The 23,432-nt window shown below is 47.6% G+C and overlaps 67 pseudogenes; all 67 read left to right on the top strand.

The window, feature by feature from the left end:
- The first annotated feature begins 81 nt into the window (after positions 1 to 81).
- LOC143796983 (U2 spliceosomal RNA) lies at positions 82 to 255 on the top strand (annotated as a pseudogene).
- A 176-nt stretch (positions 256 to 431) lies between these two features.
- LOC143801477 (U2 spliceosomal RNA) lies at positions 432 to 605 on the top strand (annotated as a pseudogene).
- A 176-nt stretch (positions 606 to 781) lies between these two features.
- Positions 782 to 955, top strand: LOC143801545 (U2 spliceosomal RNA; annotated as a pseudogene).
- Positions 956 to 1,131: 176 nt separating this feature from the next.
- On the top strand, positions 1,132 to 1,305 carry LOC143801544 (U2 spliceosomal RNA; annotated as a pseudogene).
- Positions 1,306 to 1,480: 175 nt separating this feature from the next.
- On the top strand, positions 1,481 to 1,632 carry LOC143796955 (U2 spliceosomal RNA; annotated as a pseudogene).
- A 198-nt stretch (positions 1,633 to 1,830) lies between these two features.
- On the top strand, positions 1,831 to 2,004 carry LOC143796982 (U2 spliceosomal RNA; annotated as a pseudogene).
- Positions 2,005 to 2,180: 176 nt separating this feature from the next.
- LOC143801441 (U2 spliceosomal RNA) lies at positions 2,181 to 2,354 on the top strand (annotated as a pseudogene).
- Positions 2,355 to 2,530: 176 nt separating this feature from the next.
- Positions 2,531 to 2,704, top strand: LOC143794459 (U2 spliceosomal RNA; annotated as a pseudogene).
- A 176-nt stretch (positions 2,705 to 2,880) lies between these two features.
- Positions 2,881 to 3,054, top strand: LOC143795231 (U2 spliceosomal RNA; annotated as a pseudogene).
- Positions 3,055 to 3,230: 176 nt separating this feature from the next.
- Positions 3,231 to 3,404, top strand: LOC143801476 (U2 spliceosomal RNA; annotated as a pseudogene).
- A 176-nt stretch (positions 3,405 to 3,580) lies between these two features.
- LOC143794483 (U2 spliceosomal RNA) lies at positions 3,581 to 3,732 on the top strand (annotated as a pseudogene).
- Positions 3,733 to 3,930: 198 nt separating this feature from the next.
- On the top strand, positions 3,931 to 4,104 carry LOC143794384 (U2 spliceosomal RNA; annotated as a pseudogene).
- Positions 4,105 to 4,280: 176 nt separating this feature from the next.
- LOC143796326 (U2 spliceosomal RNA) lies at positions 4,281 to 4,454 on the top strand (annotated as a pseudogene).
- A 176-nt stretch (positions 4,455 to 4,630) lies between these two features.
- LOC143801348 (U2 spliceosomal RNA) lies at positions 4,631 to 4,804 on the top strand (annotated as a pseudogene).
- Positions 4,805 to 4,980: 176 nt separating this feature from the next.
- Positions 4,981 to 5,154, top strand: LOC143794526 (U2 spliceosomal RNA; annotated as a pseudogene).
- Positions 5,155 to 5,330: 176 nt separating this feature from the next.
- LOC143796886 (U2 spliceosomal RNA) lies at positions 5,331 to 5,504 on the top strand (annotated as a pseudogene).
- A 176-nt stretch (positions 5,505 to 5,680) lies between these two features.
- LOC143794833 (U2 spliceosomal RNA) lies at positions 5,681 to 5,854 on the top strand (annotated as a pseudogene).
- A 176-nt stretch (positions 5,855 to 6,030) lies between these two features.
- On the top strand, positions 6,031 to 6,182 carry LOC143796740 (U2 spliceosomal RNA; annotated as a pseudogene).
- A 198-nt stretch (positions 6,183 to 6,380) lies between these two features.
- On the top strand, positions 6,381 to 6,554 carry LOC143796885 (U2 spliceosomal RNA; annotated as a pseudogene).
- Positions 6,555 to 6,730: 176 nt separating this feature from the next.
- LOC143794832 (U2 spliceosomal RNA) lies at positions 6,731 to 6,904 on the top strand (annotated as a pseudogene).
- A 176-nt stretch (positions 6,905 to 7,080) lies between these two features.
- Positions 7,081 to 7,232, top strand: LOC143796770 (U2 spliceosomal RNA; annotated as a pseudogene).
- A 198-nt stretch (positions 7,233 to 7,430) lies between these two features.
- Positions 7,431 to 7,604, top strand: LOC143801378 (U2 spliceosomal RNA; annotated as a pseudogene).
- A 175-nt stretch (positions 7,605 to 7,779) lies between these two features.
- LOC143796929 (U2 spliceosomal RNA) lies at positions 7,780 to 7,953 on the top strand (annotated as a pseudogene).
- A 176-nt stretch (positions 7,954 to 8,129) lies between these two features.
- Positions 8,130 to 8,303, top strand: LOC143796981 (U2 spliceosomal RNA; annotated as a pseudogene).
- A 176-nt stretch (positions 8,304 to 8,479) lies between these two features.
- On the top strand, positions 8,480 to 8,653 carry LOC143801475 (U2 spliceosomal RNA; annotated as a pseudogene).
- A 176-nt stretch (positions 8,654 to 8,829) lies between these two features.
- Positions 8,830 to 9,003, top strand: LOC143801542 (U2 spliceosomal RNA; annotated as a pseudogene).
- Positions 9,004 to 9,178: 175 nt separating this feature from the next.
- Positions 9,179 to 9,330, top strand: LOC143796954 (U2 spliceosomal RNA; annotated as a pseudogene).
- A 198-nt stretch (positions 9,331 to 9,528) lies between these two features.
- On the top strand, positions 9,529 to 9,702 carry LOC143796980 (U2 spliceosomal RNA; annotated as a pseudogene).
- Positions 9,703 to 9,878: 176 nt separating this feature from the next.
- Positions 9,879 to 10,052, top strand: LOC143794471 (U2 spliceosomal RNA; annotated as a pseudogene).
- Positions 10,053 to 10,228: 176 nt separating this feature from the next.
- Positions 10,229 to 10,402, top strand: LOC143796875 (U2 spliceosomal RNA; annotated as a pseudogene).
- A 176-nt stretch (positions 10,403 to 10,578) lies between these two features.
- LOC143795989 (U2 spliceosomal RNA) lies at positions 10,579 to 10,752 on the top strand (annotated as a pseudogene).
- Positions 10,753 to 10,928: 176 nt separating this feature from the next.
- On the top strand, positions 10,929 to 11,102 carry LOC143796325 (U2 spliceosomal RNA; annotated as a pseudogene).
- Positions 11,103 to 11,278: 176 nt separating this feature from the next.
- LOC143796534 (U2 spliceosomal RNA) lies at positions 11,279 to 11,452 on the top strand (annotated as a pseudogene).
- A 176-nt stretch (positions 11,453 to 11,628) lies between these two features.
- Positions 11,629 to 11,802, top strand: LOC143797195 (U2 spliceosomal RNA; annotated as a pseudogene).
- Positions 11,803 to 11,978: 176 nt separating this feature from the next.
- On the top strand, positions 11,979 to 12,152 carry LOC143801377 (U2 spliceosomal RNA; annotated as a pseudogene).
- Positions 12,153 to 12,327: 175 nt separating this feature from the next.
- Positions 12,328 to 12,501, top strand: LOC143796928 (U2 spliceosomal RNA; annotated as a pseudogene).
- A 176-nt stretch (positions 12,502 to 12,677) lies between these two features.
- Positions 12,678 to 12,851, top strand: LOC143797227 (U2 spliceosomal RNA; annotated as a pseudogene).
- Positions 12,852 to 13,027: 176 nt separating this feature from the next.
- LOC143796324 (U2 spliceosomal RNA) lies at positions 13,028 to 13,201 on the top strand (annotated as a pseudogene).
- A 176-nt stretch (positions 13,202 to 13,377) lies between these two features.
- On the top strand, positions 13,378 to 13,551 carry LOC143795230 (U2 spliceosomal RNA; annotated as a pseudogene).
- A 176-nt stretch (positions 13,552 to 13,727) lies between these two features.
- LOC143794107 (U2 spliceosomal RNA) lies at positions 13,728 to 13,901 on the top strand (annotated as a pseudogene).
- Positions 13,902 to 14,077: 176 nt separating this feature from the next.
- Positions 14,078 to 14,251, top strand: LOC143796552 (U2 spliceosomal RNA; annotated as a pseudogene).
- A 176-nt stretch (positions 14,252 to 14,427) lies between these two features.
- LOC143796323 (U2 spliceosomal RNA) lies at positions 14,428 to 14,601 on the top strand (annotated as a pseudogene).
- A 176-nt stretch (positions 14,602 to 14,777) lies between these two features.
- Positions 14,778 to 14,951, top strand: LOC143795229 (U2 spliceosomal RNA; annotated as a pseudogene).
- Positions 14,952 to 15,127: 176 nt separating this feature from the next.
- LOC143797291 (U2 spliceosomal RNA) lies at positions 15,128 to 15,301 on the top strand (annotated as a pseudogene).
- A 176-nt stretch (positions 15,302 to 15,477) lies between these two features.
- Positions 15,478 to 15,651, top strand: LOC143796826 (U2 spliceosomal RNA; annotated as a pseudogene).
- Positions 15,652 to 15,827: 176 nt separating this feature from the next.
- Positions 15,828 to 16,001, top strand: LOC143797226 (U2 spliceosomal RNA; annotated as a pseudogene).
- Positions 16,002 to 16,177: 176 nt separating this feature from the next.
- On the top strand, positions 16,178 to 16,351 carry LOC143796322 (U2 spliceosomal RNA; annotated as a pseudogene).
- A 176-nt stretch (positions 16,352 to 16,527) lies between these two features.
- On the top strand, positions 16,528 to 16,701 carry LOC143795228 (U2 spliceosomal RNA; annotated as a pseudogene).
- A 176-nt stretch (positions 16,702 to 16,877) lies between these two features.
- On the top strand, positions 16,878 to 17,051 carry LOC143794106 (U2 spliceosomal RNA; annotated as a pseudogene).
- Positions 17,052 to 17,227: 176 nt separating this feature from the next.
- Positions 17,228 to 17,401, top strand: LOC143796551 (U2 spliceosomal RNA; annotated as a pseudogene).
- A 176-nt stretch (positions 17,402 to 17,577) lies between these two features.
- LOC143796320 (U2 spliceosomal RNA) lies at positions 17,578 to 17,751 on the top strand (annotated as a pseudogene).
- A 176-nt stretch (positions 17,752 to 17,927) lies between these two features.
- On the top strand, positions 17,928 to 18,101 carry LOC143795226 (U2 spliceosomal RNA; annotated as a pseudogene).
- Positions 18,102 to 18,277: 176 nt separating this feature from the next.
- On the top strand, positions 18,278 to 18,451 carry LOC143797290 (U2 spliceosomal RNA; annotated as a pseudogene).
- Positions 18,452 to 18,627: 176 nt separating this feature from the next.
- Positions 18,628 to 18,801, top strand: LOC143796825 (U2 spliceosomal RNA; annotated as a pseudogene).
- A 176-nt stretch (positions 18,802 to 18,977) lies between these two features.
- LOC143797224 (U2 spliceosomal RNA) lies at positions 18,978 to 19,151 on the top strand (annotated as a pseudogene).
- Positions 19,152 to 19,327: 176 nt separating this feature from the next.
- LOC143796319 (U2 spliceosomal RNA) lies at positions 19,328 to 19,501 on the top strand (annotated as a pseudogene).
- A 176-nt stretch (positions 19,502 to 19,677) lies between these two features.
- Positions 19,678 to 19,851, top strand: LOC143795225 (U2 spliceosomal RNA; annotated as a pseudogene).
- A 176-nt stretch (positions 19,852 to 20,027) lies between these two features.
- LOC143794105 (U2 spliceosomal RNA) lies at positions 20,028 to 20,201 on the top strand (annotated as a pseudogene).
- A 176-nt stretch (positions 20,202 to 20,377) lies between these two features.
- Positions 20,378 to 20,551, top strand: LOC143795224 (U2 spliceosomal RNA; annotated as a pseudogene).
- A 176-nt stretch (positions 20,552 to 20,727) lies between these two features.
- On the top strand, positions 20,728 to 20,901 carry LOC143796318 (U2 spliceosomal RNA; annotated as a pseudogene).
- Positions 20,902 to 21,077: 176 nt separating this feature from the next.
- LOC143796120 (U2 spliceosomal RNA) lies at positions 21,078 to 21,251 on the top strand (annotated as a pseudogene).
- A 176-nt stretch (positions 21,252 to 21,427) lies between these two features.
- Positions 21,428 to 21,601, top strand: LOC143797322 (U2 spliceosomal RNA; annotated as a pseudogene).
- Positions 21,602 to 21,777: 176 nt separating this feature from the next.
- On the top strand, positions 21,778 to 21,951 carry LOC143795223 (U2 spliceosomal RNA; annotated as a pseudogene).
- A 176-nt stretch (positions 21,952 to 22,127) lies between these two features.
- On the top strand, positions 22,128 to 22,301 carry LOC143794435 (U2 spliceosomal RNA; annotated as a pseudogene).
- A 176-nt stretch (positions 22,302 to 22,477) lies between these two features.
- Positions 22,478 to 22,651, top strand: LOC143795222 (U2 spliceosomal RNA; annotated as a pseudogene).
- Positions 22,652 to 22,827: 176 nt separating this feature from the next.
- On the top strand, positions 22,828 to 23,001 carry LOC143796317 (U2 spliceosomal RNA; annotated as a pseudogene).
- A 176-nt stretch (positions 23,002 to 23,177) lies between these two features.
- LOC143796316 (U2 spliceosomal RNA) lies at positions 23,178 to 23,351 on the top strand (annotated as a pseudogene).
- Positions 23,352 to 23,432: the final 81 nt, after the last annotated feature.

The following is a 23,432-nucleotide window of genomic DNA, read 5'->3' as shown; positions in this document are numbered from 1 at the left end:
GCGGCAATCTTTTGCTACGTCTCCACAGTTGGTGTCGGTTGTAGGCCTTGGTGCGGCCCAAGTGGCAAACCATTTCTGATCATCTCTTCTCGGCCAAATGGCTCAAGATCAAGCGTAGTGTCTGTTCTAATTAGTTTAATATCTGATACGTCCCCTATTTGGGGACCATATATTAAATGGATTTTTGGAACAGGGAGCTGGAAATGGAGCTTGCTTTGTCACACGGAACCTTCACGGGGATGGAGGGTGTGGTTATGCAGATTCAAAATGCGTTGCGCACAGCTTGAACACATGCACACCGCAGAACTGTCATCGACAGAGCATCCAGAGTTTCTGGAAATGTCTTCCCTGCGGCAATCTTTTGCTACGTCTCCACAGTGGGTGTCGGTTGTAGGCCTTGGTGCGGCCCAAGTGGCAAACCATTTCTGATCATCTCTTCTCGGCCAAATGGCTCAAGATCAAGCGTAGTGTCTGTTCTTATTAGTTTAATATCTGATACGTCCCCTATTTGGGGACCATATATTAAATGGATTTTTGGAACAGGGAGCTGGAAATGGAGCTTGCTCTGTCACTCGGAACCTTCACGGGGATGGAGGGTGTGGTTATGCAGATTCAAAACACGTTGCACACAGCTTGAACACATGCACACCGCAGAACTGTCGTCGACAGAGCATCCAGAGTTTCTGGAAATGTCTTCCCTGCGGCAATCTTTTGCTACGTCTCCACAGTGGGTGTCGGTTGTAGGCCTTGGTGCGGCCCAAGTGGCAAACCATTTCTGATCATCTCTTCTCGGCCAAATGGCTCAAGATCAAGTGTAGTGTCTGTTCTTATTAGTTTAATATCTGATACGTCCCCTATTTGGGGACCATATATTAAATGGATTTTTGGAACAGGGAGCTGGAAATGGAGCTTGCTTTGTCGCACGGAACCTTCACGGGGATGGAGGGTGTGGTTATGCAGATTCAAAACGCGTTGCGCACAGCTTGAACACATGCACACCGCAGAACTGTCATCGATAGAGCATCCAGAGTTTCTGGAAATGTCTTCCCTGCGGCAATCTTTTGCTACGTCTCCACAGTGGGTGTCGGTTGTAGGCCTTGGTGCGGCCCAAGTGGCAAACCATTTCTGATCATCTCTTCTCGGCCAAATGGCTCAAGATCAAGTGTAGTGTCTGTTCTTATTAGTTTAATATCTGATACGTCCCCTATTTGGGGACCATATATTAAATGGATTTTTGGAACAGGGAGCTGGAAATGGAGCTTGCTTTGTCGCACGGAACCTTCACGGGGATGGAGGGTGTGGTTATGCAGATTCAAAACGCGTTGCGCACAGCTTGAACACATGCACACCGCAGAACTGTCATCGATAGAGCATCCAGAGTTTCTGGAAATGTCTTCCCTGCGGCAATCTTTTGCTACGTCTCACAGTGGATGTCGGTTGTAGGCCTTGGTGTGGCCCAAGTGGCAAACCATTTCTGATCATCTCTTCTCGGCCAAATGGCTCAAAATCAAGCGTAGTGTCTGTTCTTATTAGTTTAATATCTGATACGTCCCCTATTTGGGGACCATATATTAAATAAATTTTTGGAACAGGGAGCTGGAAATGGAGCTTGCTTTGTCACACGGAACCTTCACGGGGATGGTGGGTGTGGTTATGCAGATTCAAAACGCGTTGCGCACAGCTTGAACACATGCACACCGCAGAACTGTCATCGACAGAGCATCCAGAGTTTCTGGAAATGTCTTCCCTGCGGCAATCTTTTGCTACGTCTCCACAGTTGGTGTCGGTTGTAGGCCTTGGTGCGGCCCAAGTGGCAAACCATTTCTGATCATCTCTTCTCGGCCAAATGGCTCAAGATCAAGCGTAGTGTCTGTTCTAATTAGTTTAATATCTGATACGTCCCCTATTTGGGGACCATATATTAAATGGATTTTTGGAACAGGGAGCTGGAAATGGAGCTTGCTTTGTCACACGGAACCTTCACGGGGATGGAGGGTGTGGTTATGCAGATTCAAAATGCGTTGCGCACAGCTTGAACACATGCACACCGCAGAACTGTCATCGACAGAGCGTCCAGAGTTTCTGGAAATGTCTTCCCTGCGGCAATCTTTTGCTACGTCTCCACAGTGGCTGTCGGTTGTAGGCCTTGGTGCGGCCCAAGTGGCAAACCATTTCTGATCATCTCTTCTCGGCCAAATGGCTCAAGATCAAGCGTAGTGTCTGTTCTTATTAGTTTAATATCTGATACGTCCCCTATTTGGGGACCATATATTAAATGGATTTTTGGAACAGGGAGCTGGAAATGGAGCTTGCTCTGTCACTCGGAACCTTCACGGGGATGGAGGGTGTGGTTATGCAGATTCAAAATGCGTTGCGCACAGCTTGAACACATGCACACCGCAGAACTGTCGTCGACAGAGCATCCAGAGTTTCTGGAAATGTCTTCCCTGCGGCAATCTTTTGCTACGTCTCCACAGTGGGTGTCGGTTGTAGGCCTTGGTGCGGCCCAAGTGGCAAACCATTTCTGATCATCTCTTCTCGGCCAAATGGCTCAAGATCAAGCGTAGTGTCTGTTCTTATTAGTTTAATATCTGATACGTCCCCTATTTGGGGACCATATATTAAATGGATTTTTGGACCAGGGAGCTGGAAATGGAGCTTGCTCTGTCACACGGAACCTTCACGGGGATGGAGGGTGTGGTTATGCAGATTCAAAACGCGTTGCGCACAGCTTGAACACATGCACACCGCAGAACTGTCATCGACAGAGCATCCAGAGTTTCTGGAAATGTCTTCCCTGCGGCAATCTTTTGCTACATCTCCACAGTTGGTGTCGGTTGTAGGCCTTGGTGCGGCCCAAGTGGCAAACCATTTCTGATCATCTCTTCTCGGCCAAATGGCTCAAGATCAAGCGTAGTGTCTGTTCTTATTAGTTTAATATCTGATACGTCCCCTATTTGGGGACCATATATTAAATGGATTTTTGGAACAGGGAGCTGGAAATGGAGCTTGCTTTGTCACACGGAACCTTCACGGGGATGGAGGGTGTGGTTATGCAGATTCAAAATGCGTTGCGCACAGCTTGAACACATGCACACCGCAGAACTGTCATCGACAGAGCATCCAGAGTTTCTGGAAATGTCTTCCCTGCGGCAATCTTTTGCTACGTCTCCACAGTGGGTGTCGGTTGTAGGCCTTGGTGCGGCCCAAGTGGCAAACCATTTCTGATCATCTCTTCTCGGCCAAATGGCTCAAGATCAAGCGTAGTGTCTGTTCTTATTAGTTTAATATCTGATACGTCCCCTATTTGGGGACCATATATTAAATGGATTTTTGGAACAGGGAGCTGGAAATGGAGCTTGCTCTGTCACTCGGAACCTTCACGGGGATGGAGGGTGTGGTTATGCAGATTCAAAACGCGTTGCGCACAGCTTGAACACATGCACACCGCAGAACTGTCATCGACAGAGCATCCAGAGTTTCTGGAAATGTCTTCCCTTCCGCAATCTTTTGCTACGTCTGCACAGTGGGTGTCGGTTGTAGGCCTTGGTGCGGCCCAAGTGGCAAACCATTTCTGATCATCTCTTCTCGGCCAAATGGCTCAAGATCAAGCGTAGTGTCTGTTCTTATTAGTTTAATATCTGATACGTCCCCTATTTGGGGACCATATATTAAATGGATTTTTGGAACAGGGAGCTGGAAATGGAGCTTGCTCTGTCACATGGAACCTTCACGGGGATGGAGGGTGTGGTTATGCAGATTCAAAACGCGTTGCGCACAGCTTGAACACATGCACACCGCAGAACTGTCATCGACAGAGCATCCAGAGTTTCTGGAAATGTCTTCCCTGCGGCTATCTTTTGCTACGTCTCCACAGTAAGTGTCGGTTGCAGGCCTTGGTGCGGCCCAAGTGGCAAACCATTTCTGATCATCTCTTCTCGGCCAAATGGCTCAAGATCAAGCGTAGTGTCTGTTCTTATTAGTTTAATAGCTGATACGTCCCCTATTTGGGGACCATATATTAAATGGATTTTTGGAACAGGGAGCTGGAAATGGAGCTTGCTTTGTCGCACGGAACCTTCACGGGGGTGGAGGGTGTGGTTATGCAGATTCAAAACGCGTTGCGCACAGCTTGAACACATGCACACCGCAGAACTGTCATCGACAGATCATCCAGAGTTTCTGGAAATGTCTTCCCTGCGGCAATATTTTGCTACGTCTCCACAGTGGGTGTCGGTTGTAGGCCTTGGTGCGGCCCAAGTGGCAAACCATTTCTGATCATCTCTTCTCGGCCAAATGGCTCAAGATCAAGCGTAGTGTCTGTTCTTATTAGTTTAATATCTGATACATCCCCTATTTGGGGACCATATATTAAATGGATTTTTGGAACAGGGAGCTGGAAATGGAGCTTGCTTTGTCACACGGAACCTTCACGGGGATGGAGGGTGTGGTTATGCAGATTCAAAACGCGTTGCGCACAGCTTGAACACATGCACACCGCAGAACTATGATTGACAGATCATCCAGAGTTTCTGGAAATGTCTTCCCTGCGGCAATCTTTTGCTACGTCTCCACAGTGGGTGTCGGTTGTAGGCCTTGGTGCGGCCCAAGTGGCAAACCATTTCTGATCATCTCTTCTTGGCCAAATGGCTCAAGATCAAGTGTAGTGTCTGTTCTTATTAGTTTAATATCTGATACGTCCCCTATTTGGGGACAATATATTAAATGGATTTTTGGAACAGGGAGCTGGAAATGGAGCTTGCTTTGTCGCACGGAACCTTCACGGGGGTGGAGGGTGTGGTTATGCAGATTCAAAACGCGTTGCGCACAGCTTGAACACATGCACACCGCAGAACTATGATTGACAGATCATCCAGAGTTTCTGGAAATGTCTTCCCTGCGGCAATCTTTTGCTACGTCTCCACAGTGGGTGTCGGTTGTATTCCTTGGTGCGGCCCAAGTGGCAAACCATTTCTGATCATCTCTTCTTGGCCAAATGGCTCAAGATCAAGCGTAGTGTCTGTTCTTATTAGTTTAATATCTGATACGTCCCCTATTTGGGGACAATATATTAAATGGATTTTTGGAACAGGGAGCTGGAAATGGAGCTTGCTTTGTCACACGGAACCTTCACGGGGATGGAGGGTGTGGTTATGCAGATTCAAAACGCGTTGCGCACAGCTTGAACACATGCACACCGCAGAACTGTCGTCGACAGAGCATCCAGAGTTTCTGGAAATGTCTTCCCTGCGGCAATCTTTTGCTACGTCTCCACAGTGGGTGTCGGTTGTAGGCCTTGGTGCGGCCCAAGTGGCAAACCATTTTTGATCATCTCTTCTCGGCCAAATGGCTCAAGATGAAGCGTAGTGTCTGTTCTTATTAGTTTAATATCTGATACGTCCCCTATTTGGGGACCATATATTAAATGGATTTTTGGAACAGGGAGCTGGAAATGGAGCTTGCTTTGTCACACGGAACCTTCACGGGGATGGAGGGTGTGGTTATGCAGATTCAAAACGCATTGTGCACAGCTTGAACACATGCACACCGCAGAACTGTCATCGATAGAGCATCCAGAGTTTCTGGAAATGTCTTTCCTGCGGCAATCTTTTGCTACGTCTCCACAGTGGGTGTCGGTTGTAGGCCTTGGTGCGGCCCAAGTGGCAAACCATTTCTGATCATCTCTTCTCGGCCAAATGGCTCAAGATCAAGCGTAGTGTCTGTTCTTATTAGTTTAATATCTGATACGTCCCCTATTTGGGGACCATATATTAAATGGATTTTTGGAACTGGGAGCTGGAAATGGAGCTTGCTTTGTCACACGGAACCTTCACGGGGATGGAGGGTGTGGTTATGCAGATTCAAAACGCGTTGCGCACAGCTTGAACACATGCACACCGCAGAACTGTCATCGACAGAGCATCCAGAGTTTCTGGAAATGTCTTCCCTGCGGCAATCTTTTGCTACGTCTCCACAGTGGATGTCGGTTGTAGGCCTTGGTGCGGCCCAAGTGGCAAACCATTTCTGATCATCTCTTCTCGGCCAAATGGCTCAAGATCAAGCGTAGTGTCTGTTCTTATTAGTTTAATATCTGATACATCCCCTATTTGGGGACCATACATTAAATGGATTTTTGGAACAGGGAGCTGGAAATGGAGCTTGCTTTGTCACACGGAACCTTCACGGGGATGAAGGGTGTGGTTATGCAGATTCAAAACGCGTTGCGCACAGCTTGAACACATGCACACCGCAGAACTGTCATCGACAGAGCATCCAGAGTTTCTGGAAATGTCTTCCCTGCGGCAATCTTTTGCTACGTCTCCACAGTGGGTGTCGGTTGTAGGCCTTGGTGCGGCCCAAGTGGCAAACCATTTCTGATCATCTCTTCTCGGCCAAATGGCTCAAGATGAAGCGTAGTGTCTGTTCTTATTAGTTTAATATCTGATACGTCCCCTATTTGGGGACCATATATTAAATGGATTTTTGGAACAGGGAGCTGGAAATGGAGCTTGCTTTGTCACACGGAACCTTCACGGGGATGGAGGGTGTGGTTATGCAGATTCAAAACGCATTGTGCACAGCTTGAACACATGCACACCGCAGAACTGTCATCGATAGAGCATCCAGAGTTTCTGGAAATGTCTTTCCTGCGGCAATCTTTTGCTACGTCTCCACAGTGGGTGTCGGTTGTAGGCCTTGGTGCGGCCCAAGTGGCAAACCATTTCTGATCATCTCTTCTCGGCCAAATGGCTCAAGATCAAGCGTAGTGTCTGTTCTTATTAGTTTAATATCTGATACGTCCCCTATTTGGGGACCATATATTAAATGGATTTTTGGAACTGGGAGCTGGAAATGGAGCTTGCTTTGTCACACGGAACCTTCACGGGGATGGAGGGTGTGGTTATGCAGATTCAAAACGCGTTGCGCACAGCTTGAACACATGCACACCGCAGAACTGTCATCGACAGAGCATCCAGAGTTTCTGGAAATGTCTTCCCTGCGGCAATCTTTTGCTACGTCTCCACAGTGGATGTCGGTTGTAGGCCTTGGTGCGGCCCAAGTGGCAAACCATTTCTGATCATCTCTTCTTGGCCAAATGGCTCAAGATCAAGCGTAGTGTCTGTTCTTATTAGTTTAATATCTGATACATCCCCTATTTGGGGACCATACATTAAATGGATTTTTGGAACAGGGAGCTGGAAATGGAGCTTGCTTTGTCACACGGAACCTTCACGGGGATGAAGGGTGTGGTTATGCAGATTCAAAACGCGTTGCGCACAGCTTGAACACATGCACACCGCAGAACTGTCATCGACAGAGCATCCAGAGTTTCTGGAAATGTCTTCCCTGCGGCAATCTTTTGCTACGTCTCCACAGTGGGTGTCGGTTGTAGGCCTTGGTGCGGCCCAAGTGGCAAACCATTTCTGATCATCTCTTCTCGGCCAAATGGCTCAAGATCAAGTGTAGTGTCTGTTCTTATTAGTTTAATATCTGATACGTCCCCTATTTGGGGACCATATATTAAATGGATTTTTGGAACAGGGAGCTGGAAATGGAGCTTGCTTTGTCGCACGGAACCTTCACGGGGATGGAGGGTGTAGTTATGCAGATTCAAAACGCGTTGCGCACAGCTTGAACACATGCACACCGCAGAACTGTCATCGATAGAGCATCCAGAGTTTCTAGAAATGTCTTCCCTGCGGCAATCTTTTGCTACGTCTCACAGTGGATGTCGGTTGTAGGCCTTGGTGTGGCCCAAGTGGCAAACCATTTCTGATCATCTCTTCTCGGCCAAATGGCTCAAAATCAAGCGTAGTGTCTGTTCTTATTAGTTTAATATCTGATACGTCCCCTATTTGGGGACCATATATTAAATAAATTTTTGGAACAGGGAGCTGGAAATGGAGCTTGCTTTGTCACACGGAACCTTCACGGGGATGGAGGGTGTGGTTATGCAGATTCAAAACGCGTTGCGCACAGCTTGAACACATGCACACCGCAGAACTGTCATCGACAGAGCATCCAGAGTTTCTGGAAATGTCTTCCCTGCGGCAATCTTTTGCTACGTCTCCACAGTTGGTGTCGGTTGTAGGCCTTGGTGCGGCCCAAGTGGCAAACCATTTCTGATCATCTCTTCTCGGCCAAATGGCTCAAGATCAAGCGTAGTGTCTGTTCTAATTAGTTTAATATCTGATACGTCCCCTATTTGGGGACCATATATTAAATGGATTTTTGGAACAGGGAGCTGGAAATGGAGCTTGCTTTGTCACACGGAACCTTCACGGGGATGGAGGGTGTGGTTATGCAGATTCAAAATGCGTTGCGCACAGCTTGAACACATGCACACCGCAGAACTGTCATCGACAGAGCATCCAGAGTTTCTGGAAATGTCTTCCCTGCGGCAATCTTTTGCTACGTCTCCACAGTGGGTGTCGGTTGTAGGCCTTGGTGCGGCCCAAGTGGCAAACCATTTCTGATCATCTCTTCTCGGCCAAATGGCTCAAGATCAAGCGTAGTGTCTGTTCTTATTAGTTTAATATCTGATACGTCCCCTATTTGGGGACCATATATTAAATGGATTTTTGGAACAGGGAGCTGGAAATGGAGCTTGCTCTGTCACTCGGAACCTTCACGGGGATGGAGGGTGTGGTTATGCAGATTCAAAACACGTTGCGCACAGCTTGAACACATGCACACCGCAGAACTGTCGTCGACAGAGCATCCAGAGTTTCTGGAAATGTCTTCCCTGCGGCAATCTTTTGCTACGTCTCCACAGTGGGTGTCGGTTGTAGGCCTTGGTGCGGCCCAAGTGGCAAACCATTTCTGATCATCTCTTCTCGGCCAAATGGCTCAAGATCAAGTGTAGTGTCTGTTCTTATTAGTTTAATATCTGATACGTCCCCTATTTGGGGACCATATATTAAATGGATTTTTGGAACAGGGAGCTGGAAATGGAGCTTGCTTTGTCGCACGGAACCTTCACGGGGATGGAGGGTGTGGTTATGCAGATTCAAAACGCGTTGCGCACAGCTTGAACACATGCACACCGCAGAACTGTCATCGATAGAGCATCCAGAGTTTCTGGAAATGTCTTCCCTGCGGCAATCTTTTGCTACGTCTCACAGTGGATGTCGGTTGTAGGCCTTGGTGTGGCCCAAGTGGCAAACCATTTCTGATCATCTCTTCTCGGCCAAATGGCTCAAAATCAAGCGTAGTGTCTGTTCTTATTAGTTTAATATCTGATACGTCCCCTATTTGGGGACCATATATTAAATAAATTTTTGGAACAGGGAGCTGGAAATGGAGCTTGCTTTGTCACACGGAACCTTCACGGGGATGGTGGGTGTGGTTATGCAGATTCAAAACGCGTTGCGCACAGCTTGAACACATGCACACCGCAGAACTGTCATCGACAGAGCATCCAGAGTTTCTGGAAATGTCTTCCCTGCGGCAATCTTTTGCTACGTCTCCACAGTTGGTGTCGGTTGTAGGCCTTGGTGCGGCCCAAGTGGCAAACCATTTCTGATCATCTCTTCTCGGCCAAATGGCTCAAGATCAAGCGTAGTGTCTGTTCTAATTAGTTTAATATCTGATACGTCCCCTATTTGGGGACCATATATTAAATGGATTTTTGGAACAGGGAGCTGGAAATGGAGCTTGCTTTGTCACACGGAACCTTCACGGGGATGGAGGGTGTGGTTATGCAGATTCAAAATGCGTTGCGCACAGCTTGAACACATGCACACCGCAGAACTGTCATCGACAGAGCGTCCAGAGTTTCTGGAAATGTCTTCCCTGCGGCAATCTTTTGCTACGTCTCCACAGTGGGTGTCGGTTGTAGGCCTTGGTGCGGCCCAAGTGGCAAACCATTTCTGATCATCTCTTCTCGGCCAAATGGCTCAAGATCAAGCGTAGTGTCAGTTCTTATTAGTTTAATATCTGATACGTCCCCTATTTGGGGACCATATATTAAATGGATTTTTGGAACAGGGAGCTGGAAATGGAGCTTGCTCTGTCACTCGGAACCTTCACGGGGATGGAGGGTGTGGTTATGCAGATTCAAAATGCGTTGCGCACAGCTTGAACACATACACACCGCAGAACTGTCGTCGACAGAGCATCCAGAGTTTCTGGAAATGTCTTCCCTGCGGCAATCTTTTGCTACGTCTCCACAGTGGGTGTCGGTTGTAGGCCTTGGTGCGGCCCAAGTGGCAAACCATTTCTGATCATCTCTTCTCGGCCAAATGACTCAAGATCAAGCGTAGTGTCTGTTCTTATTAGTTTAATATCTGATACGTCCCCTATTTGGGGACCATATATTAAATGGATTTTTGGACCAGGGAGCTGGAAATGGAGCTTGCTCTGTCACACGGAACCTTCACGGGGATGGAGGGTGTGGTTATGCAGATTCAAAACGCGTTGCGCACAGCTTGAACACATGCACACCGCAGAACTGTCATCGACAGAGCATCCAGAGTTTCTGGAAATGTCTTCCCTGCGGCTATCTTTTGCTACGTCTCCACAGTAAGTGTCGGTTGCAGGCCTTGGTGCGGCCCAAGTGGCAAACCATTTCTGATCATCTCTTCTCGGCCAAATGGCTCAAGATCAAGCGTAGTGTCTGTTCTTATTAGTTTAATAGCTGATACGTCCCCTGTTTGGGGACCATATATTAAATGGATTTTTGGAACAGGGAGCTGGAAATGGAGCTTGCTTTGTTGCACGGAACCTTCACGGGGGTGGAGGGTGTGGTTATGCAGATTCAAAACGCGTTGCGCACAGCTTGAACACATGCACACCGCAGAACTGTCATCGACAGAGCATCCAGAGTTTCTGGAAATGTCTTCCCTGCGGCAATCTTTTGCTACGTCTCCACAGTGGGTGTCGGTTGTAGGCCTTGGTGCGGCCCAAGTGGCAAACCATTTCTGATCATCTCTTCTCGGCCAAATGGCTCAAGATCAAGCGTAGTGTCTGTTCTTATTAGTTTAATATCTGATACATCCCCTATTTGGGGACCATATATTAAATGGATTTTTGGAACAGGGAGCTGGAAATGGAGCTTGCTTTGTCACACGGAACCTTCACGGGGATGGAGGGTGTGGTTATGCAGATTCAAAACGCGTTGCGCACAGCTTGAACACATGCACACCGCAGAACTATCATTGACAGATCATCCAGAGTTTCTGGAAATGTCTTCCCTGCGGCAATCTTTTGCTACGTCTCCACAGTGGGTGTCGGTTGTAGGCCTTGGTGCGGCCCAAGTGGCAAACCATTTCTGATCATCTCTTCCTGGCCAAATGGCTCAAGATCAAGCGTAGTGTCTGTTCTTATTAGTTTAATATCTGATACGTCCCCTATTTGGGGACAATATATTAAATGGATTTTTGGAACAGGGAGCTGGAAATGGAGCTTGCTTTGTCACACGGAACCTTCACGGGGATGGAGGGTGTGGTTATGCAGATTCAAAACGCGTTGCGCACAGCTTGAACACATGCACACCGCAGAACTGTCGTCGACAGAGCATCCAGAGTTTCTGGAAATGTCTTCCCTGCGGCAATCTTTTGCTACGTCTCCACAGTGGGTGTCGGTTGTAGGCCTTGGTGCGGCCCAAGTGGCAAACCATTTTTGATCATCTCTTCTCGGCCAAATGGCTCAAGATGAAGCGTAGTGTCTGTTCTTATTAGTTTAATATCTGATACGTCCCTTATTTGGGGACCATATATTAAATGGATTTTTGGAACAGGGAGCTGGAAATGGAGCTTGCTTTGTCACACGGAACCTTCACGGGGATGGAGGGTGTGGTTATGCAGATTCAAAACGCATTGTGCACAGCTTGAACACATGCACACCGCAGAACTGTCATCGATAGAGCATCCAGAGTTTCTGGAAATGTCTTCCCTGCGGCAATCTTTTGCTACGTCTCCACAGTGGGTGTCGGTTGTAGGCCTTGGTGCGGCCCAAGTGGCAAACCATTTCTGATCATCTCTTCTCGGCCAAATGGCTCAAGATCAAGTGTAGTGTCTGTTCTTATTAGTTTAATATCTGATACGTCCCCTATTTGGGGACCATATATTAAATGGATTTTTGGAACAGGGAGCTGGAAATGGAGCTTGCTTTGTCGCACGGAACCTTCACGGGGATGGAGGGTGTAGTTATGCAGATTCAAAACGCGTTGCGCACAGCTTGAACACATGCACACCGCAGAACTGTCATCGATAGAGCATCCAGAGTTTCTAGAAATGTCTTCCCTGCGGCAATCTTTTGCTACGTCTCACAGTGGATGTCGGTTGTAGGCCTTGGTGTGGCCCAAGTGGCAAACCATTTCTGATCATCTCTTCTCGGCCAAATGGCTCAAAATCAAGCGTAGTGTCTGTTCTTATTAGTTTAATATCTGATACGTCCCCTATTTGGGGACCATATATTAAATAAATTTTTGGAACAGGGAGCTGGAAATGGAGCTTGCTTTGTCACACGGAACCTTCACGGGGATGGAGGGTGTGGTTATGCAGATTCAAAACGCGTTGCGCACAGCTTGAACACATGCACACCGCAGAACTGTCATCGACAGAGCATCCAGAGTTTCTGGAAATGTCTTCCCTGCGGCAATCTTTTGCTACGTCTCCACAGTTGGTGTCGGTTGTAGGCCTTGGTGCGGCCCAAGTGGCAAACCATTTCTGATCATCTCTTCTCGGCCAAATGGCTCAAGATCAAGCGTAGTGTCTGTTCTGATTAGTTTAATATCTGATACATCCCCTATTTGGGGACCATATATTAAATGGATTTTTGGAACAGGGAGCTGGAAATGGAGCTTGCTTTGTCACACGGAACCTTCACGGGGATGGAGGGTGTGGTTATGCAGATTCAAAACGCGTTGCGCACAGCTTGAACACATGCACACCGCAGAACTGTCATCGACAGATCATCCAGAGTTTCTGGAAATGTCTTCCCTGCGGCAATCTTTTGCTACATCTCCACAGTGGGTGTCGGTTGTAGGCCTTGGTGCAGCCCAAGTGGAAAACCATTTCTGATCATCTCTTCTCGGCCAAATGGCTCAAGATCAAGCGTAGTGTCTGTTCTTATTAGTTTAATATCTGATACATCCCCTATTTGGGGACCATATATTAAATGGATTTTTGGAACAGGGAGCTGGAAATGGAGCTTGCTTTGTCACACGGAACCTTCACGGGGATGGAGGGTGTGGTTATGCAGATTCAAAACGCGTTGCGCACAGCTTGAACACATGCACACCGCAGAACTGTCATCGACAGATCATCCAGAGTTTCTGGAAATATCTTCCCTGCGGCAATCTTTTGCTACGTCTCCACAGTGGGTGTCGGTTGTAGGCCTTGGTGCGGCCCAAGTGGCAAACCATTTCTGATCATCTCTTCTCGGCCAAATGGCTCAAGATCAAGCGTAGTGTCTGTTCTTATTAGTTTAATATCTGATACGTCCCCTATTTGGGGACCATATATTAAATGGATTTTTGGAACAGGGAGCTGGAAATGGAGCTTGCTTTGTCACACGGAACCTTCACGGGGATGGAGGGTGTGGTTATGCAGATTCAAAACGCGTTGCGCACAGCTTGAACACATGCACACCACAGAACAGTCATCGACAGAGCATCCAGAGTTTCTGGAAATGTCTTCCATGCGGCAATCTTTTGCTATGTCTCCACAGTGGGTGTCGGTTGTAGGCCTTGGTGCGGCCCAAGTGGCAAACCATTTCTGATCATCTCTTCTCGGCCAATTGGCTCAAGATCAAGCGTAGTGTCTGTTCTTATTAGTTTAATATCTGATACGTCCCCTATTTGGGGACCATATATTAAATGGATTTTTGGAACAGGGAGCTGGAAATGGAGCTTGCTTTGTCGCACGGAACCTTCACGGGGATGGAGGGTGTGGTTATGTAGATTCAAAACGCGTTGCGCACAGCTTGAACTCATGCACACCGCAGAACTGTCATCGACAGAGCATCCAGAGTTTCTGGAAATGTCTTCCATGCGGCAATCTTTTGTTACGTCTCCACAGTGGGTGTCGGTTGTAGGCCTTGGTGCGGCCCAAGTTGCAAACCATTTCTGATCATCTCTTCTCGGCCAAATGGCTCAAGATCAAGCGTATTGTCTGTTCTTATTAGTTTAATATCTGATACGTCCCCTATTTGGGGACCATATATTAAATGGATTTTTGGAACAGGGAGCTGGAAATGGAGCTTGCTTTGTCACACGGAACCTTCACGGGGATGGAGGGTGTGGTTATGCAGATTCAAAACGCGTTGCGCACAGCTTGAACACATGCACACCGCAGAACTGTCATCGACAGATCATCCAGAGTTTCTGGAAATATCTTCCCTTCGGCAATCTTTTGCTACGTCTCCACAGTGGGTGTCGGTTGTAGGCCTTGGTGCGGCCCAAGTGGCAAACCATTTCTGATCATCTCTTCTCGGCCAAATGGCTCAAGATCAAGCGTAGTGTCTGTTCTTATTAGTTTAATATCTGATACATCCCCTATTTGGGGACCATATATTAAATGGATTTTTGGAACAGGGAGCTGGAAATGGAGCTTGCTTTGTCACACGGAACCTTCACGGGGATGGAGGGTGTGGTTATGCAGATTCAAAACGCGTTGCGCACAGCTTGAACACATGCACACCGCAGAACTGTCATCGACAGATCATCCAGAGTTTCTGGAAATGTCTTCCCTGCGGCAATCTTTTGCTACTTCTCCACAGTGGGTGTCGGTTGTAGGCCTTGGTGCGGCCCAAGTGGCAAACCATTTCTGATCATCTCTTCTCGGCCAAATGGCTCAAGATCAAGCGTAGTGTCTGTTCTTATTAGTTTAATATCTGATACGTCCCCTATTTGGGGACCATATATTAAATGGATTTTTGGAACAGGGAGCTGGAAATGGAGCTTGCTTTGTCACACGGAACCTTCACGGGGATGGAGGGTGTGGTTATGCAGATTCAAAACGCGTCGCGCACAGCTTGAACACATGCACACCGCAGAACTGTCACCGATAGAGCATCCAGAGTTTCTGGAAAAGTCTTCCCTGCGGCAATCTTTTGCTACATCTCCACAGTGGGTGTCGGTTGTAGGCCTTTGTGCGGCCCAAGTGGCAAACCATTTCTGATCATCTCTTATCGGCCAAATGGCTCAAGATCAAGCGTAGTGTCTGTTCTTATTAGTTTAATATCTGATACATCCCCTATTTGGGGACCATATATTAAATGGATTTTTGGAACAGGGAGCTGGAAATGGAGCTTGCTTTGTCACACGGAACCTTCACGGGGATGGAGGGTGTGGTTATGCAGATTCAAAACGCGTTGCGCACAGCTTGAACACATGCACACCGCAGAACTGTCATCTACAGATCATCCAGAGTTTCTGGAAATGTCTTCCCTGCGGCAATCTTTTGCTACATCTCCACAGTGGGTGTCGGTTGTAGGCCTTGGTGCGGCCCAAGTGGCAAACCATTTCTGATCATCTCTTCTTGGCCACATAGCTCAAGATCAAGCGTAGTGTCTGTTCTTATTAGTTTAATATCTGATACGTCCCCTATTTGGGGACCATATATTAAATGGATTTTTGGAACAGGGAGCTGGAAATGGAGCTTGCTTTGTCACACGGAACCTTCACGGGGATGGAGGGTGTGGTTATGCAGATTCAAAACGCGTTGCGCACAGCTTGAACACATGCACACCGCAGAACTGTCATCGACAGAGCATCCAGAGTTTCTGGAAATGTCTTCCCTGCGGCAATCTTTTGCTACATCTCCACAGTGGGTGTCGGTTGTAGGCCTTGGTGCGGCCCAAGTGGCAAACCATTTCTGATCATCTCTTCTCGGCCAAATGGCTCAAGATCAAGCGTAGTGTCTGTTCTGATTAGTTTAATATCTGATACATCCCCTATTTGGGGACCATATATTAAATGGATTTTTGGAACAGGGAGCTGGAAATGGAGCTTGCTTTGTCACACGGAACCTTCACGGGGATGGAGGGTGTGGTTATGCAGATTCAAAATGCGTTGCGCACAGCTTGAACACATGCACACCGCAGAACTGTCATCGACAGATCATCCAGAGTTTCTGGAAATGTCTTCCCTGCGGCAATCTTTTGCTACATCTCCACAGTGGGTGTCGGTTGTAGGCCTTGGTGCAGCCCAAGTGGAAAACCATTTCTGATCATCTCTTCTCGGCCAAATGGCTCAAGATCAAGCGTAGTGTCTGTTCTTATTAGTTTAATATCTGATACATCCCCTATTTGGGGACCATATATTAAATGGATTTTTGGAACAGGGAGCTGGAAATGGAGCTTGCTTTGTCACACGGAACCTTCACGGGGATGGAGGGTGTGGTTATGCAGATTCAAAACGCGTTGCGCACAGCTTGAACACATGCACACCGCAGAACTGTCATCGACAGATCATCCAGAGTTTCTGGAAATATCTTCCCTGCGGCAATCTTTTGCTACGTCTCCACAGTGGGTGTCGGTTGTAGGCCTTGGTGCGGCCCAAGTGGCAAACCATTTCTGATCATCTCTTCTCGGCCAAATGGCTCAAGATCAAGCGTAGTGTCTGTTCTTATTAGTTTAATATCTGATACGTCCCCTATTTGGGGACCATATATTAAATGGATTTTTGGAACAGGGAGCTGGAAATGGAGCTTGCTTTGTCACACGGAACCTTCACGGGGATGGAGGGTGTGGTTATGCAGATTCAAAACGCGTTGCGCACAGCTTGAACACATGCACACCACAGAACAGTCATCGACAGAGCATCCAGAGTTTCTGGAAATGTCTTCCATGCGGCAATCTTTTGCTATGTCTCCACAGTGGGTGTCGGTTGTAGGCCTTGGTGCGGCCCAAGTGGCAAACCATTTCTGATCATCTCTTCTCGGCCAATTGGCTCAAGATCAAGCGTAGTGTCTGTTCTTATTAGTTTAATATCTGATACGTCCCCTATTTGGGGACCATATATTAAATGGATTTTTGGAACAGGGAGCTGGAAATGGAGCTTGCTTTGTCGCACGGAACCTTCACGGGGATGGAGGGTGTGGTTATGTAGATTCAAAACGCGTTGCGCACAGCTTGAACTCATGCACACCGCAGAACTGTCATCGACAGAGCATCCAGAGTTTCTGGAAATGTCTTCCATGCGGCAATCTTTTGTTACGTCTCCACAGTGGGTGTCGGTTGTAGGCCTTGGTGCGGCCCAAGTTGCAAACCATTTCTGATCATCTCTTCTCGGCCAAATGGCTCAAGATCAAGCGTATTGTCTGTTCTTATTAGTTTAATATCTGATACGTCCCCTATTTGGGGACCATATATTAAATGGATTTTTGGAACAGGGAGCTGGAAATGGAGCTTGCTTTGTCACACGGAACCTTCACGGGGATGGAGGGTGTGGTTATGCAGATTCAAAACGCGTTGCGCACAGCTTGAACACATGCACACCGCAGAACTGTCATCGACAGATCATCCAGAGTTTCTGGAAATATCTTCCCTTCGGCAATCTTTTGCTACGTCTCCACAGTGGGTGTCGGTTGTAGGCCTTGGTGCGGCCCAAGTGGCAAACCATTTCTGATCATCTCTTCTCGGCCAAATGGCTCAAGATCAAGCGTAGTGTCTGTTCTTATTAGTTTAATATCTGATACATCCCCTATTTGGGGACCATATATTAAATGGATTTTTGGAACAGGGAGCTGGAAATGGAGCTTGCTTTGTCACACGGAACCTTCACGGGGATGGAGGGTGTGGTTATGCAGATTCAAAACGCGTTGCGCACAGCTTGAACACATGCACACCGCAGAACTGTCATCGACAGATCATCCAGAGTTTCTGGAAATGTCTTCCCTGCGGCAATCTTTTGCTACTTCTCCACAGTGGGTGTCGGTTGTAGGCCTTGGTGCGGCCCAAGTGGCAAACCATTTCTGATCATCTCTTCTCGGCCAAATGGCTCAAGATCAAGCGTAGTGTCTGTTCTTATTAGTTTAATATCTGATACGTCCCCTATTTGGGGACCATATATTAAATGGATTTTTGGAACAGGGAGCTGGAAATGGAGCTTGCTTTGTCACACGGAACCTTCACGGGGATGGAGGGTGTGGTTATGCAGATTCAAAACGCGTCGCGCACAGCTTGAACACATGCACACCGCAGAACTGTCACCGATAGAGCATCCAGAGTTTCTGGAAAAGTCTTCCCTGCGGCAATCTTTTGCTACATCTCCACAGTGGGTGTCGGTTGTAGGCCTTTGTGCGGCCCAAGTGGCAAACCATTTCTGATCATCTCTTATCGGCCAAATGGCTCAAGATCAAGCGTAGTGTCTGTTCTTATTAGTTTAATATCTGATACATCCCCTATTTGGGGACCATATATTAAATGGATTTTTGGAACAGGGAGCTGGAAATGGAGCTTGCTTTGTCACACGGAACCTTCACGGGGATGGAGGGTGTGGTTATGCAGATTCAAAACGCGTTGCGCACAGCTTGAACACATGCACACCGCAGAACTGTCATCTACAGATCATCCAGAGTTTCTGGAAATGTCTTCCCTGCGGCAATCTTTTGCTACATCTCCACAGTGGGTGTCGGTTGTAGGCCTTGGTGCGGCCCAAGTGGCAAACCATTTCTGATCATCTCTTCTTGGCCACATAGCTCAAGATCAAGCGTAGTGTCTGTTCTTATTAGTTTAATATCTGATACGTCCCCTATTTGGGGACCATATATTAAATGGATTTTTGGAACAGGGAGCTGGAAATGGAGCTTGCTTTGTCACACGGAACCTTCACGGGGATGGAGGGTGTGGTTATGCAGATTCAAAACGCGTTGCGCACAGCTTGAACACATGCACACCGCAGAACTGTCATCGACAGAGCATCCAGAGTTTCTGGAAATGTCTTCCCTGCGGCAATCTTTTGCTACATCTCCACAGTGGGTGTCGGTTGTAGGCCTTGGTGCGGCCCAAGTGGCAAACCATTTCTGATCATCTCTTCTCGGCCAAATGGCTCAAGATCAAGCGTAGTGTCTGTTCTGATTAGTTTAATATCTGATACATCCCCTATTTGGGGACCATATATTAAATGGATTTTTGGAACAGGGAGCTGGAAATGGAGCTTGCTTTGTCACACGGAACCTTCACGGGGATGGAGGGTGTGGTTATGCAGATTCAAAATGCGTTGCGCACAGCTTGAACACATGCACACCGCAGAACTGTCATCGACAGATCATCCAGAGTTTCTGGAAATGTCTTCCCTGCGGCAATCTTTTGCTACATCTCCACAGTGGGTGTCGGTTGTAGGCCTTGGTGCAGCCCAAGTGGAAAACCATTTCTGATCATCTCTTCTCGGCCAAATGGCTCAAGATCAAGCGTAGTGTCTGTTCTTATTAGTTTAATATCTGATACATCCCCTATTTGGGGACCATATATTAAATGGATTTTTGGAACAGGGAGCTGGAAATGGAGCTTGCTTTGTCACACGGAACCTTCACGGGGATGGAGGGTGTGGTTATGCAGATTCAAAACGCGTTGCGCACAGCTTGAACACATGCACACCGCAGAACTGTCATCGACAGATCATCCAGAGTTTCTGGAAATATCTTCCCTGCGGCAATCTTTTGCTACGTCTCCACAGTGGGTGTCGGTTGTAGGCCTTGGTGCGGCCCAAGTGGCAAACCATTTCTGATCATCTCTTCTCGGCCAAATGGCTCAAGATCAAGCGTAGTGTCTGTTCTTATTAGTTTAATATCTGATACGTCCCCTATTTGGGGACCATATATTAAATGGATTTTTGGAACAGGGAGCTGGAAATGGAGCTTGCTTTGTCACACGGAACCTTCACGGGGATGGAGGGTGTGGTTATGCAGATTCAAAACGCGTTGCGCACAGCTTGAACACATGCACACCACAGAACAGTCATCGACAGAGCATCCAGAGTTTCTGGAAATGTCTTCCATGCGGCAATCTTTTGCTATGTCTCCACAGTGGGTGTCGGTTGTAGGCCTTGGTGCGGCCCAAGTGGCAAACCATTTCTGATCATCTCTTCTCGGCCAATTGGCTCAAGATCAAGCGTAGTGTCTGTTCTTATTAGTTTAATATCTGATACGTCCCCTATTTGGGGACCATATATTAAATGGATTTTTGGAACAGGGAGCTGGAAATGGAGCTTGCTTTGTCGCACGGAACCTTCACGGGGATGGAGGGTGTGGTTATGTAGATTCAAAACGCGTTGCGCACAGCTTGAACTCATGCACACCGCAGAACTGTCATCGACAGAGCATCCAGAGTTTCTGGAAATGTCTTCCATGCGGCAATCTTTTGCTACGTCTCCACAGTGGGTGTCGGTTGTAGGCCTTGGTGCGGCCCAAGTGGCAATCCATTTCTGATCATCTCTTCTCGGCCAAATGGCTCAAGATCAAGCGTAGTGTCTGTTCTTATTAGTTTAATATCTGATACGTCCCCTATTTGGGGACCATATATTAAATGGATTTTTGGAACAGGGAGCTGGAAATGGAGCTTGCTTTGTCACACGGAACCTTCACGGGGATGGAGGGTGTGGTTATGCAGATTCAAAACGCGTTGCGCACAGCTTGAACACATGCACACCGCAGAACTGTCATCGACAGATCATCCAGAGTTTCTGGAAATATCTTCCCTGCGGCAATCTTTTGCTACGTCTCCACAGTGGGTGTCGGTTGTAGGCCTTGGTGCGGCCCAAGTGGCAAACCATTTCTGATCATCTCTTCTCGGCCAAATGGCTCAAGATCAAGCGTAGTGTCTGTTCTTATTAGTTTAATATCTGATACATCCCCTATTTGGGGACCATATATTAAATGGATTTTTGGAACAGGGAGCTGGAAATGGAGCTTGCTTTGTCACACGGAACCTTCACGGGGATGGAGGGTGTGGTTATGCAGATTCAAAACGCGTTGCGCACAGCTTGAACACATGCACACCGCAGAACTGTCATCGACAGATCATCCAGAGTTTCTGGAAATGTCTTCCCTGCGGCAATCTTTTGCTACGTCTCCACAGTGGGTGTCGGTTGTAGACCTTGGTGCGGCCCAAGTGGCAAACCATTTCTGATCATCTCTTCTCGGCCAAATGGCTCAAGATCAAGCGTAGTGTCTGTTCTTATTAGTTTAATATCTGATACATCCCCTATTTGGGGACCATATATTAAATGGATTTTTGGAACAGGGAGATGGAAATGGAGCTTGCTTTGTCACACGGAACCTTCACGGGGATGGAGGGTGTGGTTATGCAGATTCAAAACGCGTTGCGCACAGCTTGAACACATGCACACCGCAGAACTGTCATCGACAGATCATCCAGAGTTTCTGGAAATGTCTTCCCTGCGGCAATCTTTTGCTACGTCTCCACAGTGGGTGTCGGTTGTAGGCCTTGGTGCGGCCTAAGTGGCAAACCATTTCTGATCATCTCTTCTTGGCCACATAGCTCAAGATCAAGCGTAGTGTCTGTTCTTATTAGTTTAGTATCTGATACGTCCCCTATTTGGGGACCATATATGAAATGGATTTTTGGAACAGGGAGCTGGAAATGGAGCTTGCTTTGTCACACGGAACCTTCACGGGGATGGAGGGTGTGGTTATGCAGATTCAAAACGCGTTGCGCACAGTTTGAACACATGCACACCGCAGAACTGTCATCGACAGAGCATTCAGAGTTTCTGGAAATGTCTTCCCTGCGGCAATCTTTTGCTACATCTCCACAGTGGGTGTCGGTTGTAGGCCTTGGTGCGGCCCAAGTGGCAAACCATTTCTGATCATCTCTTCTCGGCCAAATGGCTCAAGATCAAGCGTAGTGTCTGTTCTTATTAGTTTAATATCTGATACGTCCCCTATTTGGGGACCATATATTAAATGGATTTTTGGAACAGGGAGCTGGAAATGGAGCTTGCTTTGTCACACGGAACCTTCACGGGGATGGAGGGTGTGGTTATGCAGATTCAAAACGCGTCGCGCACAGCTTGAACACATGCACACCGCAGAACTGTCACCGATAGAGCATCCAGAGTTTCTGGAAATGTCTTCCATGCGGCAATCTTTTGTTACGTCTCCACAGTGGGTGTCGGTTGTAGGCCTTGGTGCGGCCCAAGTGGCAATCCATTTCTGATCATCTCTTCTCGGCCAAATGGCTCAAGATCAAGCGTAGTGTCTGTTCTTATTAGTTTAATATCTGATACGTCCCCTATTTGGGGACCATATATTAAATGGATTTTTGGAACAGGGAGCTGGAAATGGAGCTTGCTTTGTCGCACGGAACCTTCACGGGGATGGAGGGTGTGGTTATGTAGATTCAAAACGCGTTGCGCACAGCTTGAACTCATGCACACCGCAGAACTGTCATCGACAGAGCATCCAGAGTTTCTGGAAATGTCTTCCATGCGGCAATCTTTTGTTACGTCTCCACAGTGGATGTCGGTTGTAGGCCTTGGTGCGGCCCAAGTTGCAAACCATTTCTGATCATCTCTTCTCGGCCAAATGGCTCAAGATCAAGCGTAGTGTCTGTTCTTATTAGTTTAATATCTGATACGTCCCCTATTTGGGGACCATATATTAAATGGATTTTTGGAACAGGGAGCTGGAAATGGAGCTTGCTTTGTCACACGGAACCTTCACGGGGATGGAGGGTGTGGTTATGCAGATTCAAAACGCGTTGCGCACAGCTTGAACACATGCACACCGCAGAACTGTCATCGACAGATCATCCAGAGTTTCTGGAAATGTCTTCCCTGCGGCAATCTTTTGCTACATCTCCACAGTGGGTGTCGGTTGTAGGCCTTGGTGCGGCCCAAGTGGCAAACCATTTCTGATCATCTCTTCTCGGCCAAATGGCTCAAGATCAAGCGTAGTGTCTGTTCTTATTAGTTTAATATCTGATACATCCCCTATTTGGGGACCATATATTAAATGGATTTTTGGAACAGGGAGCTGGAAATGGAGCTTGCTTTGTCACACGGAACCTTCACGGGGATGGAGGGTGTGGTTATGCAGATTCAAAACGCGTTGCGCACAGCTTGAACACATGCACACCGCAGAACTGTCATCGACAGATCATCCAGAGTTTCTGGAAATATCTTCCCTGCGGCAATCTTTTGCTACGTCTCCACAGTGGGTGTCGGTTGTAGGCCTTGGTGCGGCCCAAGTGGCAAACCATTTCTGATCATCTCTTCTCGGCCAAATGGCTCAAGATCAAGCGTAGTGTCTGTTCTTATTAGTTTAATATCTGATACATCCCCTATTTGGGGACCATATATTAAATGGATTTTTGGAACAGGGAGCTGGAAATGGAGCTTGCTTTGTCACACGGAACCTTCACGGGGATGGAGGGTGTGGTTATGCAGATTCAAAACGCGTTGCGCACAGCTTGAACACATGCACACCGCAGAACTGTCATCGATAGAGCATCCAGAGTTTCTG

This window comes from Ranitomeya variabilis, chromosome 1, assembly GCF_051348905.1.
Source record: "Ranitomeya variabilis isolate aRanVar5 chromosome 1, aRanVar5.hap1, whole genome shotgun sequence".
Classification (NCBI taxonomy): Eukaryota; Metazoa; Chordata; class Amphibia; order Anura; family Dendrobatidae; genus Ranitomeya; species Ranitomeya variabilis.
Note: the sequence above shows the minus strand (reverse complement) of the source record. Positions and strands in the feature narration are given on the sequence as shown.